The following is a 16763-nucleotide window of genomic DNA, read 5'->3' as shown; positions in this document are numbered from 1 at the left end:
ATGAGTGTAAATGAGTACGAATGTATCCTAGTACTGGGTTGCAGCTAGAAGGGCATCCTTTGTGTAAAACCCCCTTTGTGGCGACCCCTAATGAATAAAAGGACTAACACGACGGAAAATTAAGTGAAATGAAATGAGATGTGTCAGGCTTGATCTTCATTCGATCATTCAATCATCACTTTCTTGTCGGCTTAGTCCCTTTATTAATCCAGGGTCGCCACTGCGGAATGAACCGCCAACTTATCCAACACGTTTTTACACAGCGCAACCAATCTCTGTGAAACATCCATCCACACACAGACACACACACACTCATACACTACGGGCAATGTGGGCTAGTGCTGTCACCTCACAGCAAGAAGGTCACTGGTTTGAGCCTCAGCTGGGTCAGTTGGCGTTTCTGTGTGGAGTTTGCATGTTCTCCCTGCGTTCACGTGGATTTCCTCCAGGTGCTTCAGTTTCCCCAACAGTCCAAAGACATGTGGTGTAAATAAAAGATTTTTCTCAATAAATGATCGTTCAGACTCAGGTAATGAATAAAAGGGAAATAATGAATGCTTTTTTGTGCGGCCCGGTACCAATTGATTTATAGACCGGTGCCGGTTTGTGGCCCTAAGGTTGGGGACCACTGCTCTAGCACATATCTGATCTGCAAGCACCACACACCTCTTTCTCTGATTCTGCGCCAATTGGATGACGTGATGCTCTAAAGTAAACATTTCAAGCACATGGCTTTGATTGTAGCCTTTAGAGAACACTTAAGAGAACTGCTTTTGGACAATCAGTTTTTTCAGTTAAAGCAGCAGAAAGATGGAATAAAATACCAGTGTATATCAGAGAGAGCAGCACTTTTTATAATTTTAAAACTGTTCTTAAAATTCGGCTAAAACAAAATCAAATATGCAGCCACTGATTTGATTTCATTTTAATAATAATAATAATAATTCGTTACATTTATATAGCGCTTTTCTGGGCACTCAAAGCGCTTTACACAATGGGGGGGGCGGTCTCCTCATCCACCACCAGTGTGCAGCATCCACCTGGATGACGCGACGGCAGCCATTTTGCACCAGACCACACACCACACACCAGCTGATTGGTGGAGAGGAGACAGTGATGCAGTCAATTGAATATGGGGAGGGTTAGGAGGCCATGATCGACAAAGGCCAGTAGGCAGATTTGGCCAGGATGCCGGGGTTAAACCCCTACTCTTTTCGAAGGACATCCTGGGATTTTTAACGACCACAGAGAGTCGGGACCTCGGTTTAACGTCTCATCCGAAAGACGGTGCTCACTGAGCAGTATAGCATCCCCGTCACTATACTGGGGCGTTAGGACCCACAAAGACCACAGGTTGGGCGCCCCCTGCTGGTCTCAGTAACACCACTTCCGGCAGCAATCTAGCTTTCCCATGTGGTCTCCCATCCAGGTACTGACCGGGCGCAGCCCTGCTTAGCTTCAGTGGGTGACCATGTGAAAGTTGCAGAGAGCTAGCTGCCGGCTAATTTTATTGACAATGATGAGTTGCATTTATTGTACTGTAAGTGTATATTGTATTTGTTATAACTGGTAAATCTGTTACTTCCTGCCCAGGGACTACAGATGTAAATTAGCTTCATAGCTAACTCTGGCACAACATGTCATGTTGTACATTGTCCCTGTATAAATAAATCAAGTAAATAAATAAATATTTACACAGGACAAGCTTAATTTTTAAAGCTAAAACTACCCAATATTGCAATGTTTACAGGCCTGTTTTTGTCAAAGGGATTGAGAAGAGGCTAACAGATCTTGAGACCTGTTAAATATAGAATATACGTGTTATAATTATTTAACAGCAAATGCTGATCACATTAGTGTTATCGTATGATTAATTAAATGTTATTCATTTTTTTCTATCATTACTCAGTGATTCCTTCGCGTACCACTAGAAGTAAGCCTGCTTACCACTAGTGGTACACGTACCACAGTTTGAAAACCACTGACCTGCAGTATATAGCTCAAATTAAAGGAGTACCATAAAATTTGGGATCTGTTTAAACAATTTTTGGAACAAAACTATGCATAGGCAAGAGCAAATACTTCTCACGCTATTGGTTAATTGATTGATAGATGTACAGTTTAAGTCAGAATTATTAGCCCCCTTGAATTATTAGCCCCCTGTTTATTTTTTTCACCAATTTCTGTTTAACTGGGAGAAGATTTTTTCAACACATTTCTAAACATAACAGTTTTAATAACTTATTTCTAATAACTGATTTATTTTATTTTTGACATGATGACAGTAAAAAATATTTGGATATTTTTCAAGACACTTCTATACAGCTTAAAGTGACATTTAAAGGCTTAACTAGGTTAATTAGGTTAACTAGGCAGGTTAGGGTGATTAGGCAAGTTATTGTATAACGATGGTTTGTTCTGTAGACTATCTGGTAAAAATATAGCTTAAAGGGGCTAATAAAATTGACCATAAAATGGTGTTTAAAAAATTTAAAACTGCTTTTATTCTAGCCAAAATAAAACAAATAAGACTTTTCCCAGAAGAAAAAATATTATCAGACATACTGTGAAAATTTCCTTGCTCTGTTAAACATCATTTGGGAAATATTTAAAAAAGAAGGAAATGTCAAAGGGGGGATAATAATTCTGACTTCAACTGTATGTGTACTATTGTATGTGGAATACAGTATATGTTTGTCTTTGCCTTAGCCTATGTATAACAATACATTTACCTGTTCAACTGAATCTGTATGCTTTGGGGGAGAGAGGGGGGGATTTAAATGTAAAAAAGTGTATTTTCATGCTAAATTACTAGTGTTTTTTGTCTGCAATAAAAAAAGTAAAAAAAAAAATGCAAATGCTAGAAATGAACAAAGCAAAAATGTTATATCATGCTGTTCTTGTCATGCCAGTAAACAAGTCCAATTGCAACTGCAATGAAACCTCTTGTTCTGATTATAATCAGATTTGAATGTGTCGGTCTGGATGTTGGCACGCAGCTTTCAAATCATTGACTAATACTCTGTACAGAGAAAAAGAGTGTTGACATAAATTGACTAAGACATGGATGAACAGGCATATTTCTTAATGCATAGATAACCATGTAGCAGAAAACAGTAAGTCTCACGTGTCATGTTGGTGTTCAGAGAAAATGTTGCTCAACTGAAAGAACAAATACTGTGAATAATATACTTGATCAAATGTATAATACTTTGCCCGAAAACATACTGGATTAAGAGTAGAAGAGCAACACGACAATGGAGAAGATAAGCAATTTATTGAACATGACATGTGTTGAGAAACCCTGGCTCTTACAGTGGGTTAGGAATCATCTGATTGGTGGATCATACATAGTTAATGCCGAACCAGCCGTGTTCAATCACGATCACTTGATCTTGTCGAAATTAGTTTATAAATAAGCTTCGCTTAAAGTTAAAACAATTCAAGCAACAGCAAGAATGAATCTAGAGATTCTTGTTTAAACTTTAAAATCCAGCCGGATCTCATGAGGAAGCGTAAGTATTTTACGTTTTGTCAGTTTAGTGGTTAATTCGAAAAAATTCGTACAAGTTCAGTCAAACGAAATTGTACGATTTTAAAAAGGAGGCGTGGCACCAAACCCCACCCCTAACCCCAACCGTCATTGGGTGATGAGCAAATCGTATTAAATTATTCGAAATTAGATCGTACGAATTCATACGAATTAGCCACTAAATCAAAAAGTTACGAATTGCCGTGAGATTGTGTTGTAAAATCTCACACGCTGCAATGTAAATGGACAATGTGTAATGTTTGTACTGCATTACAACTGTAAGTGTTCAATTGTATTTAATTATCGAACTACAAACACAACTTATAAAATTACGTAACATGCTCAAAGTTGTAAAACCTATGAATTACCTTAAGCAGAAGCTGAATTTCAAAGTTTATTTGAGGAAATAAATAAATTTAAGGTAACACTTTACAATAAGGTTCATTAGTTAATGCAGTGGTTCTCAAACTTTTTTCACCAAGTACCACCTTAGAAAAAAATTGTCTCTCCAAGTACCACCATAATGACCAGTATTAAAAAAATTGCGCCGTAGGCCTAATTAAGCAGCTACAGCTGTGCAGAGTTTGAAAACGAGGCAGATTAATTCCTATTATTAAGAATATGTATAATTGTCAGTCACTTTAAACATTTTAAATAGTCTGAACATTAACTGTTTGCAGGTAAAAAAAAAAAAAAAAAAAATATATATATATATATATATATATATATATATATATATATATATATATATATATATATATATATATATATAAAGTAAAAGGAAAACTGCTGTATTTAAATCTAAAGTATTCATAGGAGCCTATTCATCAAAAGCTGGAAATGTTGCTTGGACCTCATAAATATAGGCTATATGGCATATTCATACACTTTCAGACAAATCTTGAAATATATGTTAAATGTTCATATGACAGGGTTCATACAGGCACAGCCTAATGAAAATCAAGAAATTTTAAGCACTTTTTCCAGCAGCTATTTTTTTTACTTTTAAGACTGACATGCTATGTATTGAAGATGTATTGAAGATGTATTGAAATGTATTCTCAGCAACCCATAAAATATTGCATAGGAATTGATACAAATAAAAACAATTATTATTATTATTATTATTATTAATCATATATTAATAATATAATAAACCTGCACTAAATGCTTATGAAATATTTTTGTACTCAAGTAAAAATACTATTACACTGCTAAAATAACACACATTTTAGTAAATACAACTAATATTAGGTAAAAGTACAAAGTACTCTTTTAATAAGTACTAGTTGGTTACTTTTGAAAAAAACAAAATCAGATTTTCATTATGAAATCACTTTTAAGTGTAAACCTGATTGAATGGTTTTATTGCTTAAATCCCAAAGCTATATGTAAAGGAATTTGCACAAACAAAGAAAGTATAGTCAATTTTTCCTTTCATGACAATTAATATTTTTCAATAGCACTCGTAAAACTAACAAATAATCTTTAAGGCCATAGAGACACTTTTTGCCCATTTTTAAAACAATATTTTCAACCTTTGAAAGGTTTATTTAGTATATGATGAAAAGATTTAAATTTAGCCTTTTATTTACATATTTTACACTATTTTTCTTTACAATATGGCAAATTTGTTTCTTAAATAGCTGTACATCACATGTAGATTTTATTTTACACTTGATCTTAAACTTAAATACAAACTTTACAAAAAACACAAGTACACTTTCAGTAAAAAATAAAACAAATGACTTTATTTTACTTGAGGTATTTGAAATATGACAACAATACATTTATCAAAGCAGTGCTTTAAGAGCCTTATTGTTATTTTTAAATAAACAATTAGCAACAAGGGATTGCTTTGACCTGTAATGCTTTAAGACAGATCAGAATACAGCTAAATGTATAAATCACACAAATACCTCATCCAGAAACATTTCCAGCATAATTATTTTGTCGTAAAGAAATAAAAAAAGTTCCACCTTTGCTAAAAGTAAGTTTCACTTTACAATACAGCCAAATAAGAAGACCGTTAGCATTGTCATCGATCATGCACCAATCTAATTCTAAATACTTGATAACTTTGAATACTTTTGACTAAATTTAGTCAAGTAACAAAGACAAATAATATCTACTTTAATAGTGGAGAGATCGCGATTGTTTTCAATCTGAGCACACAGGCGATCATGACAGGACTTGCAGTTCATTTGAAAAAAGCTTATTTAAGAGCTCGCATATCTGTTTTAGTGATTTGCGTACATGAATGAGCTCTCTCGTGTTAAAATAGAGCACTCGCCACATTTCCAGAAATGAGTAATTGCGCAATACCTCTATTCCCGTGCCGCCATTCAGACAGTATAGAGGAGTGACAGGTCAGAGGCGAGTCGACTCGCTGTTGGAGAGCGAAACGTGTATGTAGATCATCAAATAGGCAGGAAATATGTCCGCGGTTTAATCACTCTGCAAGACATCTCGATAGTGAAAACATCCGAGAAGTATTATTCCAACAAAACATTTGTTTTTAAGTTGTTTTTTTCTGTCTCTGCGACTCAGAAAGCCTTTGTCCCGCCCTTACGTTTCACGCAAAAACACACACAAAAAAAAGGTCGACTGTGATTGGCCAGTTTTCATGTCAGTCAAATCACGCTTCAGAATCAATTCGGAAACTGATTTTCAGCAGCTTATGACAAATTGCACTAAAATAAACATTCTAAGCACAGCGCTGTGATCGTACGCTTCACAAAAATGCCAAAGCTGATCACATCGATAATATAGTTCACATCAAAGGATTAAAAATGTTAATTGTTTATTTAATTATTTGGCGATTCCTCCGCGTACCACTAGGAGGAAGCCCGCGTACCACTAGTGGTACGCGTACCACAGTTTGAGAACCACTGAGTTAATGCATTTACTAACATGAACTAATCATGAACAACACATGTACAGCATTTATTAATCAAAACTGAACATTTACTAATGCATTAAATACATCAAAGTCCATGCTTGTTAACATTAATGCACCATGAGTTAACATGAACTAACAATGAACTACTGTATTTTCATTAACTAACGTTAACTAACATGAACAAATACAGTAGTAAATGTATTGTTCATTGTTTGTTCATCTTAGTAAATGCATTACTCAACATTAACTAATGAACCTTATTGTAAAGTGTGACCGAATTTAATCCATTTTGGAATAAGGCTGTAGCATTAAAAAATTGTTATGAATACTTTCCGGATGCACTGTGGCTATTTTTTTCTTTTTTAAGCTTCATAGAAGTATACTAGTAGTAGACTTAAGGAGGTTGACTGGTCTTTCAAAGACCCGAAGACCAAATCTGACCAGCTTCACGATACAGTATGTTGGATTTAATGTCATTTGCATAATAAATACTCAAAAATACCCCAACATATAACCCAACTATAGGTTATTACAGCACCTTACAGAGTAAGCAAAATATGTTCAAACATAATTTAACAGTCAGGTAAATGTGTATTATGCCAATTCATTCAGTCAATTCATAAACGATCAATACAAGACATCAAATTCTCAAAGATAAATCCAAGATTAAGAAATGCATACCTGACTTCAAAATATACATGGCATGAAATATGAAGTTCCACGCTATGGGCAGATCAGCCCATAACATGGAGTTCTAACAATCCACGCTATGTATATTTTGAGGTCAGGTATGCATCTCTTAATCTTGGATTTATCTTTGAGAATTTGATGTCTTAATCGTTTATGAATTGACTGAATGAATCGGCATAATACACATTTACCTGACTATTTAATTGTTATGTTTGAACATATTTTGCTCACTGTAATTATTCATTCTAGTAGATTACGCTGTATCCTTGTTTTCGCACTTCATGTGTCAGGTCAGTCGATGGACTAAAATCCAGTTGAGATGGAGCATAGGGCACACTCATTGTATTTTAGGGATCCGACTGACTGTTGATATTGATTCAAGTGTACTTACGTGGAAAGAGTGTTAACTTCCGTCTAGGACAACAAGGTGTTGCACGACTAACCTAGATTGGGTACCTGACCCTTGTTTGTTATTCTAAATTAAGTGTATATGGGAAACCATGGGCTTGGTAATGACCCTAACCTCTGATTGGAAATGATATTGTCTTTACTCAAGGGTGTACATCTAAGGAGGACTAATCAAAAATACTTTAGAATGAGCAAGCATGAGAGCGGCCATCTAAAAGTGGTAGTCATCTACCTCTGTTTAATATTTAAGACTGACATATTATAATATTCAAGACTGAGTGTGACCGTGAGGGATGCCATCGGCCGGGACGATCTCTCTGAGCGACATGAGCACCTGAATGAACAAATGTAAAGGTCACGGGTGAAGATAAAAGTTTCAAACATTTTTCTGAATTATATATTGGAATAATCTTCTTAATGTTTTATGATTGGAGTCAGATAAAACAAAAGATAAATAGATTAATATTCTAAACCACCTCATATTCAAATTGGAGTCAGATATGAGTTAAATTTAAAGAAAATCAACATTGTGCACTGGAAAGACCGAACAGGCATTGAACCTTCATCTACCAGTGGACACCGCCATTGGACCAACTGGGTGGACCTTACAGTACAATACATTTTAACCACATCCAAACGCTTCTTAAAAGATGGTCTTGGATGGTGAAACATAGAAGCCCTGCTGAAAAATCCAGCTTAAACCAGCCTAGTATTGTTGGCTGGTTTTAGCTGGTCGACCAGCCTGGTTTCAGAGGGGTTTAGGCCATTTTCAGGCTGGTTTCCAGCCATTTTCAGCCTGGTCTTAGCTGGTCAGGCTGGAAAGTAACCAGCTACAACCAAAACGGCAGAAACATGAAGTGTCCTGAATCGTCGCGCCATGCATTTTAGAACTCTAAAAACAGGTTTTCATCAGGGCCCACACAACAGCGCCCCCATAGATAAATATACTAGATATCACATAGGGACCCTGAGCATGCGTCAATAGCGCCGCCACATTGGTACAGTGCTCCTATATCATTCAACCGCACTAGTCAAGACAGTGTTATTACGTGAAGATGTGGGACTTTAGCGCTGTCTACGGGTGTAGTAACGAGCAAACAAACAAAACAAAGCGCAAAGGCAGAACATTTCATAGGATTAAGTTTTTTTTCTGTTTTTGTATGTTCTGAACTTTTGTGCTAATCAGGTAACGTTATTGATGATAACAGTCACTTACTGCATTCACCATACGGCAAAGCAGCTCCAACTCGCACTAAACACTCGGCTTATGCTAGTTTTGTTGAATAAAATCAGCAAACAATGCAAAAGAAATATGACAACGAGATGCTGCGCTGCCAGAAACTTGTATTATTGTCAGCGAAGGAGTCGTTCATAACAGAGATTCATTCACAAACGAATCACTTCGTCAGTATGAGAAGTGAAAGCAGGAGAGGAGCTGTGTTTCAGGACATGATTAGATCAAATTTAACAGGGAGGGTGGATAGTACATTTCTGTACACACAAACACAAGCTTTTTGTCAGGAATGCCCGTGCGATCACTGATCCATCAATGTAGAAAAGTAATGTAAAATTATAATTTTCGTAATTTAAAAAAAAAATTGCATACTAACATCCAGGAAAACTCCCTCCACTGTATCTTGGTCTCGCATTCATTTCAAAGGAGCGCTACCCTGTTCCAAAATGGTGGCTCTATTGATGCATTCCTTCCAATAGGCAACAACAGGGTAGGCGACATCTAAAGCAGGGGTTCCCAAACTTTTCAGCCCGCGACCCCCAAAATAACAATGCCAGTGACTCGCGACCCCCAATATCCTCTGAGGTGGTTATAAATACAGAAACCTCGCATGCAATGACACAGACACACCAATTAAATTTGTGTCAGTGCTTTAAATGTGCCAGAAAGTATGACCTGATGTTATAAAATCAAAATGCATCAGACGCTATTGCTGCCTTTAATATAATGTAATTACCCCAGGGGTCGCAATCCAATAGAACTAGTAACTTTAAGCTACTATAGTAACTATATAGTATATAGTAACTATAAACGACTATTTTTATTTTCAGTATAGTTATGGATGAAATATGTTAATTCTTATGGTTTAATAAAAATAAATAGATTTTTGGAAATCACCAGGCGACCCCCCTTCATTACCCCGCGACCCCTCGGGGGGTCCCGACCCCCACTTTAAGGACCACTGATCTAATGTATATATCTATGCGGTGCCCCAAGTTGGCGCCACGACTTGAAGCGCCGCAGCGTGCACCCCGACAGAAACACACGCCCAGAATTCTAAAATGCATGGCGCTGTGTCAGTGTTGCGCCACGCAGAACGGAGCTTCTGGTGTGCGACCTGCAGGCAAGTTCGTTATTTTATTTCCAATGGGAGACGCGCACATGAGGCAACGTGCTTGCACTTTTCCAGCTGCACCCTAAGATCACAGGGACCTTCTGTGAACGTGAGAAATGAAGTTTAAGATAGACACAATGAAAAGTACACGTTTGCAAACCTACCTAAAGTTGCAAACAATAATTCCGATTAGAGCGATAATGTGGAAAATATTGATCCTGTGTTGAGCCTAATGAGCCTTACATCTAAAAATAGAGCAAGGATGTTCCCTTAGTGGTATCAATTTGAATCGCACTGAAAATGGCGGACGTGACACGACAAACTGAGGATTAGGTGACGCGTGCCTATCAATCAATATTGGTGGGCGGGGTGAACGCACTCCTACGTAAAGTTACAGTCAGTCTGAAAACCGCTCCAGTTGGTCCACTGTTTTTATGTAGTTAAATTGGTAAAAAAAAGCACTGTGTGTGATTATATTACCCTAATATGACGGTCTATACACTATACTTAAACACATGTCTGTCCAAGCAGCTGGAAAAAGTAGATTTTTCACCATAGGTGCCCTTTAAAATGTAATGAAGTAAAAGTTAACACAATCAGTTTTATTTACACACACACAAACATGAAGTTGTCAGGGCCAGGCTGTTGTCTAATGGTCAGCGGATGTCATTCTTATCAGTTAGCAACATATATTAGTTAATAGGAAACAGCTGTCAGATAAGTGATGCATATCTGATATGAAACTGTCTTACTCAATCAGTTGTCTAACGGTCAGTGATTTCATTATCAACACAGACACGCACACACACCGAACACGCGAAGAAAACATACATATGGCTAAACAGAGATATAAATGATTATGCTGATGGTTTATGAATCATAATATAATACAACATATAATATGAAATATAACAGTTTATTCAAAATAATATAATTTGTTATAATATTTTTAAATATCATTATTTATATAATTTCATATTATAATATTATAACAATATAATTATAATAATTTGAATGTAATAATAAAAATATATAATAACAGTTCTAAAAACTGTGGGAATAATTTAAGTAAATGGTTTAAAACTACCATCAAGAAGGTCGCTGGTTCGAGCCTCGGCTGGTTCAGTTGGCATTTCTGTGTGGAGTTTGCATGTTCCCCCCGTGTTGGCGTGGGTTTCCTCCGGGTGCTCCCCCACAGTCCAAACACATGTGCTACAGAGCAGGGGTTTCCAAACTTTTCAGCCCCCGACCACCAAAATAACAATGCCCGAAACTCGCGACCCCCAATATCCTCTAAGGTGGTTATACATACAGAAACCTTGCATGCAATGGCGCACACACACCAATAGACCCAAGTCTTTACATTTTTTTTAAATGTATGTCAGTGCTGTAAATGTGCCAGAAAGTTTAACTTGGTGTTATAAAATCAATCTGCTGCATCTGAGGCTATTGCTGTGTCTTCAATATAATGTAATTACCCCAGGGGTCGCAATCCAATAGAACTAGTAACTATAAGCTTAAGCTACTATAGTAAGAATAAAGTATATAGTAACTATAAATGACTATTCTTTCTCTTCAGTAGGTTATTGATAAAATATTGTGATTCTTATGGTTTAATAAAAATAGATTTTTGGAAATCACCAGGCAACCCCTCCACCCCCACCCTTCATTGTCCCCCGACCCCCATTTTGAGAACCACTGCTATAGAGGAATTGGGAAGGATAAATTGTCAGTAGCGACGCAGTGGCGCAGTGGGTAGCACTGGGTAGGTCTCTGGGTCGCTGATTCGATCCTCAGCTCAGTTGGCGTTTCTGTGTGGAGTTTGCATGTTCTCCCTGTGTTCGTGTGGGTTTCCTCTGGGTGCTCCGGTTTCCCCCACAGTCCAAAGACATGCGGTACAGGTGAATTGGGTAGGCTAAATTGTCCGTAGTGTATGAGTGTGTGTGTGTGTGTGTGTGTGGGGATGTTTCCCATAGATGGGTTGCCCCTAGAAGGGCATCCGCTGCGTAAAAACAGATTAATAAAGGGACTAAGCCGACAAGAAAATGAATGAATGAATGAATGAAATTGTCTGTAGTGTATGTGTGTGAATGAGTATGGATGTTTCCCAGTGATGGGTTGCAGCTGAAAGGGCATCCACAGCATAGAACATTAGTAGTAGACCCCACACTGGCTATTCTACTTGTCGTTCTTTGCATATCTATAGTTCTACATTGTGATTTCCCATGTTGTTTGAGCACTGGTTATCCAGATTTATTGATCCTGAAAGTTCCAATCGGGATCAGATTAATCCAATCCACTGTTGCTTTGAAAAACTGGCTCAAAAAGTAGGCTGGATTACGTGATCAAGGATCGCAAAAACAGGATTACTAAATCCGGATCATTTTATCAGGATTAAACCTTTTGAAAAACGTCCCTGTTCTGTTCGATTTGTCCTTAAGAGAGCTAGCTCTCTGCAACTCTGGTCGCCCACTGAAGCTAAGCAAGGCTGTGCTTGGTCAGTACCTGGATGGGAGATCACATAGCTAAGCCAGGTTGCTGCCAGAAGTGGTGTTAGTGAGGGCAGCAGGAGGAGCCTAACCTGCGGTTTGCATGGGTCCTAATGCCCCAATATAGTGAAGAGGACTTTCAGATGAGATGTTAAACTGAGGTCCTGATTCCCAGGAAGTCCTTCGAAAAAGAGTAGGGGTTTAACCCCGGCATCCTGCCCAATTTGCCAACTGTCCTATACATCCCCATATCATAATTGGCTGCATCACTCTAATTTATTTTATTTATTTATCAGGATCCCCATTCGCCACTACCAAGGCTATTCTTCTTCACAACAACAATAGCAGTAAAGGTCTCAAGGCTGGCGATGGACAGACACAGAGTGAATTACCAGGCATGAGTCAGAGGCAGGCGGCGTGATTCAGAGTCCGTGTATCAGGCTTGGGTCGTGGGCAGGCAGCGAGTATCAGAGTCCGTGTAACAGGCTTGGGTCGTGGGCAGGCAGAAGGCAAAGCAGAGTCAGAAACGGGGTGGAGTAATACACAGGAGATCAGGCAGGATATAACGCTCAGTAATGCTGGCCGGGGCTGAACAAGACTTCGCACTGACTGAAGGTTTGAGTGCTGCTTATGAAGGGTAAGTGGGTCATTAACTGGATTGGGAAACAGGTGTGCACGATCAGTGTAAGTGGATGATGTAATGCTTAGAAGTCCGGAGATGGCGGCCTCTGCTGGCCAGCGAGGGGAATGACTGGGACCGAGTCGGTGACACCCTCAATAGTACATTAATAAAAACAGGGATTCATTCTGCAATTCCTATGTGCAATTTGTAATTTTCTTCAAATAAATGGCCATAATGGAACAGTTACTGTCATTATCATTAACATTCTTTCTATTCATAAACACAAAGCTAATTAATTAAACTATTAGTAACCTAAAATTAAAATGTCATTTATTCTTTTCTTTTATTTGGTTGCTTGCTCTCACTCTAGCCAAAACCTTTATATATATATATATATATATATATATATATATATATATATATATATATATATATATATATATATATATATATATATATATATATATATATATACATATACATATATATAATTAAAGGCTCATGTGATTTTTGGCAGCATCAAAGAAAATGATCTGAAAAGAGAGGAGAAATCCCTTGCAGATGAGGAAGAGTATGTTTAACGTAAGTGTGTTTAATCTTTTGGACTCCTTTACTATAGCACCATCTTCTGGCTTAATCCAATTGAAGCATATGAGTAGCAACATTCATTTTGAAATGCAATATGTTAAATGACAATGTTTGTATTTATTTAAATGAGCATTTTTAATGACGTGTGCAAGTTTAGTATATTTGTTTGTAGCAAAATTCAAAATGCCATGAGAGCCAAAGGTGTAGCACCATTCTTAATCCTAAAAAATGGATTTCTCAAACATCGTAAAAGTCCCATAAAAATAAAATAAATATTTTTAGATGTTAGAATCAGCATTGTTCGTTTTTAGTATGTATACTTTTGAAGTCAGAATTATTAGCCCCCCTTTAATTTTTTTTCCTTTTCTGAATATTTCCCAAATGATGTTTAACAGAGCAAGGAAATTTTTACAGTATGTCTGATAATATTTGTTCTTCTGGAGAAAGTTTTATTTTTTTTATTTCGGCTAGAATAAAAGCAGTTTTTAATTTTTTAAGCACCATTTTAGTGACAAAATTAATAGCCCCTTTAAGCTTTTTTCCCGATACAAAACAAACAATAATTCTACAATAACTTGCCTAATTACCCTAACCTGCCTAATTAACCTAGTTAATCTAATCTCGTTGATCACCGGCTGCAGACGTGCTTCATGTCGAATGCACCTACATTAATGTCAAAGATCGAATAAAAATGCACATTTCAAAGAACTTCACGGGACCTTTAAGTATGAGTGTCAATGCATTAAAGACAATTAACTCACTATTTTGCTATACTTTTGGCTCAGAATGCATTTTAAAACACATACTGAATTTTGCTATAAATATCCCATGCTGTGATGATTAAACTTTCCCTAACCCTGAGACTAAATGCAATAGAATATATGCACAGCTAGTATTTTTTCCATACCAATAAACCTCCGGTGAGCGGTTAATGTGACTTTATTAAATTTTAAACTGTTCCTTTTACAGCTTTGATGTAGTAATGTAATTAAGATATGATCAGTTAAACAGACTTCAGCATTCATTTAGTTGCTCAAGCATAATAACGAGTGACGCGTTCTATGGTAAGAGGAGAATGTATTGTCCCTAGACATAACCTCTTTTGGTCAATCCTCTTTTATTTATAAAGCCTCAAATCTATGGAATTCTCTCCCAACAGAACTAAACACATGTACATATTATAAAATGTTTTCACGCCTGACTAGGAGGTGGTTTTTGTCAAATCAAATTTGTACACACTGAGTGAGATGTTTTTGAGTTGTCAGTGTTCTAGTTTTTTTGCGATTATGCCTGAATGTTTTAAGCTGACTTTTTAATTAATTGGATTTTATTGTTTTAATTTTTACCTGTTCAGGCACTGCAGGTGTAAAATAGTAATCCTGCTACAACCTGGCACAATGCATCTAGATTACTGCAACTCTCTACTAGCTGGGCTTCCAGCTAACTCTATCAAGCCTCTTCAACTGCTCCAGAATGCAGCAGCACGAGTGGTCTTTAATGAACCGAAAAGAGCACATGTCAATCCGCTGCTAGTCCCTTTGCACTGGCTGCCAGTTGCTGCTCGCATCAAATTCAAAGCCCTGATGTTTGCCTACAAAGTGACTTCTGGCCTTGCTCCTTCTTATCTGCTCTCACTTCTGCAGATCTATGTGCCCTCCAGAAACTTGCGTTCTGTGAATGAACGTCGCCTCGTGGTTCCATCCCAAAGAGGGAAGAAATCACTTTCGCGAACGCTCACGCTCAATCTGCCCAGTTGGTGGAATGAACTCCCTAACTGCATCAGAACGGCAGAGTCACTCGCTACTTTCAAGAAACGACTAAAAACTCAACTATTTAGTCTCCACTTCACTTCCTAATCTGCAATTGCCTCTCTGAATATCACACTAACTGTACCAAAAAAAAAAAAAACAACTAATACTACTAATACTTTCCTTCTTAGACTTTACAGACCTGAAACTTGCCTACAGCACTTCTTCATTGTTGCTCTTATAGTTGTGTAAATTGCTTCCTTGTCCTCATTTGTAAGTCGCTTTGGATAAAAGCGTCTGCTAAATGACTAAATGTAAATATAAATGCATCTTTCCTCTTTGAGGTTAATGTAATTTTTGAGCATTGTCCCTGTTAAATAAATTCATTCATTCATTCAAAATGAGATGAAAAGCCGCCTGTCAGGATCAGCAGGCTAGTGCTGAAACTCCATTGAAAATACTGGAGTAAAATAAATGTTCATATTTTAAGACATGGAGCAGAACATTAATATTTAATGCAGTGATTCTTGTACATTCACAGACCCACTTTATATTGGATATCAATCAGGCAGTGAAGATCACAGATTTTTTAAGAAAACAGACCTTAAACATGCTGATTTTCTAACGCCATACAGTTCACCAGAAGCCCTTGACCTAGGTTACTGAAAAATTAAAAGTCCTTCAGCATATTATAAGGGCAAATAATATAAAAAAAAAAAATATATATATATATATGTTTAAATGGAGGCGAAGCAGTGGCGCAGTAGGTAGTGCTGTTGCCTAACAGCAAGAAGGTTGCTGGTTCGATCCTCTGCATTTCTGTGTGGAGTTTGCATGTTCTCCCTGCGTTCGCGTGGGTTTCCTCCGGGTGCTCCGGTTCCTCCGGGTGCTGTGTAGTGCACATGCCCTTTTTAGTCTTGGATAGAAAGTGCCCTTCCAAAATGATCAAAACAGCACCCGCTATGCGACAACACCGCTCTTCAGTATGCGCACGACAACAATGTCATCTCTGGATGTTTCCCTGAGATGGGTTGTGGCTGGAAGGGCATCCGCTGTGTAAAAACGTGCTGGATAAGTTGGCAGTTCATTCCACTGTGGCAACCCCAGATTAATAAAGGGACTAAGCCGACAAGACAATGAATGAATGAATATGTTTAAATGATTATTTTGCTAGCAATTCTACTTGAACATGAAATTAAATGTTGGTAATGCATTATAATAAGTGTGCAATTTACATGATAAGAGTGGTTGGAAATGCCAAATGTAAATTATGTATTTTAATTTTGAACCAAAATCTGCATGTCATGGAAAGTTCTAATTTAATTAATAAATGCATTACCATTTTATATTTTGCTAAGCCATTTTGTATATTACATTTCAAAATGAATCTTGCTACTCATATGCTTCCATATAATCTGCAGTATATTTCATACAAG

General features: G+C 37.2%; 1 protein-coding gene across 2 annotated transcripts in view; it reads right to left on the bottom strand.

Moving 5' to 3' along the window:
* Positions 1 to 6099, bottom strand: part of zmp:0000000629 — a 58200-nt gene extending 52101 nt beyond the window's left edge. The window contains exon 1 of one of the 2 annotated variants that reach the window (XM_021476731.3): positions 5858 to 6099. The gene's annotated coding sequence lies outside the window, so the exon portion shown is untranslated. The remainder of the gene's footprint in view (positions 1 to 5857) is intronic. The other variant, XM_073951906.1, reaches the window with a different exon arrangement.
* Between the last annotated feature and the right edge of the window lie 10664 nt (positions 6100 to 16763).

Source organism: Danio rerio, chromosome 5 (assembly GCF_049306965.1).
Source record: "Danio rerio strain Tuebingen ecotype United States chromosome 5, GRCz12tu, whole genome shotgun sequence".
Taxonomy (NCBI): domain Eukaryota; kingdom Metazoa; phylum Chordata; class Actinopteri; order Cypriniformes; family Danionidae; genus Danio; species Danio rerio.
The sequence above is the reverse complement of the archived record's forward strand: the minus strand, read 5'-3'. Positions and strand labels throughout refer to the sequence as shown.